Source organism: Arachis duranensis, chromosome 9, assembly GCF_000817695.3.
Source record: "Arachis duranensis cultivar V14167 chromosome 9, aradu.V14167.gnm2.J7QH, whole genome shotgun sequence".
Classification (NCBI taxonomy): domain Eukaryota; kingdom Viridiplantae; phylum Streptophyta; class Magnoliopsida; order Fabales; family Fabaceae; genus Arachis; species Arachis duranensis.
The window spans coordinates 15,288,585-15,290,851 of record NC_029780.3 but is presented as its reverse complement, the minus strand read 5'-3'; positions in this window follow the sequence as shown (position 1 = coordinate 15,290,851).

Sequence of the window (2,267 nt, the reverse complement as noted above, 5' to 3'; positions counted from 1 at the left end):
TTTTATACCTGTGAAATATCACATGTTACTATCAAAAAGAGCATTCATATGTTAAAAGGGATGATTATACAAATAATTGATTATTAAAATATATTAAAAGGGATGATCATAAATCGGTGCTTCGGGTGAGGTCTTCATATATTTGAGCATAAAAAACTGTTTAATTCCAGTTAAATATAACTTGTGATATATATTTTGAGTTTTTTTTTTTTTACGATAGTTTATTTACTATTAAAATAAACTGAATTAATGGTATAAATAATTTTTAAAAGTTTATATATTCATCAATTTGATTCTTAAAAGATAATAAATATTAAATTAGTCATTAAAAAAATATAAAAATAAATAAGATTTTGATTTTTTATAAATTAATTGATGACGTCATAAAATAATTGTCATGAGTCATCATCTATTTATTTAAAAAATAAATCTTATAAGAAGCAATTTATTACATCTCATCTTTTGATAACCAAATTGATACACGCGGGACCAAAACAAATATGAAAGTAAAAGACTATAATGCCCCAACCATCTCTATGTTGTAAATAAAGCAATTAAGAGTACTTATATATCAAAGGTGATTATTATGATGTTTAAAAATATTTTTTAAATTTATTAAAAATTATTATTTAATTTTAAAAATATAAAAATAATTAATTATTAAATATTTAAAATTTGATATAAAAAATAAATTAAACAAAAAGTGAACACCAAATTATAAGAGCCATTAGAGTTCACCTAGACCAAAATAAGGGAATTGTTTTGCTTTGGCATCAAAGATACATCTTGTACACGAAGTGACTTTAGTGTTCCTGTATCCCCTCACGCTATCTAATCAAGTGACGAGGTTATCAACCCTCCTGAAGCAAGAAGTATCCTCACCCCCTATACAATGTAAAAAAGTTTTTCAGTATAGCATACACATTGTATAAATTGATTATTGTTTATATTTGGGTAATTTCATATATATTCTTTTTAATGGATAAGCTAAATTTAAAATTAGGTCATATAAAGTTGATCTATTAATGTCAAACTTAATTTATATGATTTTTTTAATAGATCGAACCGACTTAATTAGAGACAGGTCTTTATAATTTATATTCGACTTAATTTGGGGAGCAAGTTAAATGCTACTTCCACTACATTACTTATCACTACCAAGATTATAACCAACTAAAATATGTGATAATTTTTCACTTTGTAAGAAAATAATCGTTCATGATTATTTAAAATTATTCTCACTAGATGTGAATGTCAGAACAATTACTGTTCTAACGAACGAGTCAGAATCCTCAATCTTAGGTACTTGTACTTTACGTTGGACCTAAATTTGATCCGGTTTCAAGTAATACCTCGAAACAATTACTTTGATCATTTTGATAGTTAGCTTAGGCAGTTATAATTTTCAGTTTGTTAGCTCAATTTGTTATTTCTGTTAGATTACTAATTATAGCAAGTAGTTAATGTTTTGTAGCTCTTTGTTTTGGAGAAAAATGACAAGGGAAGCCAAAATAAGGAAACATTTTATATAGGTCCGACTTAGTTCCATAAGGAAGGGCAAAATACTCTCCTAAGTCTCTGGATAGCCAAAATACTATTCCAGGACAATTATGATCATGGGTACGTAATTGACAAATACAAGTGTATAAGTATGTACTTTGACAATATAAGAAACATGTTCTTTTTTGGAAAAAATAAAATTCAAAGTAAGCATATTACAGCATTGCAAGGCTTCAAGAATCATAATATTAGGAATTTCTTAGAAGAAAAAAGGAGAATTTATTTTCTGCTTTAGTCCCACCCACTTGTGAGGAAAATTGATGCAAAATTCCATTAGGAAGAATATGAATAATGCTTTTTTATGCTCATAATTGTAGTAGGAATTCGGAATACGATTCAAAGGGAAAATGTGGTGGTCGCTTAGCTGCCACACATGTTGGCAAATGGCAATGGTTACGTGGACTTTCTTTTTATTATTTTTAACAATAAAGTCATGGATTTCACTGTATCAATGGTGGTTGAAATAATTCATCTACTTCCATGCATATCATCACATAGGTTGGCGCCATTAGAAATGTAAAGTGGCGCTTTTTAGTTTTTTGTTAAAAAGTTATTTTATTAAACTTAATATACAATAATAAATTGACTCTAAAAAAATCAATGAATCAATGCTTATAGTTATATACGAAGAAAACCGAGGTTGTTTGATTTAAATTTTGGTCTGCCATAATTGTGTGAAAGTGAAAATAATTCTAAAATGATTATTG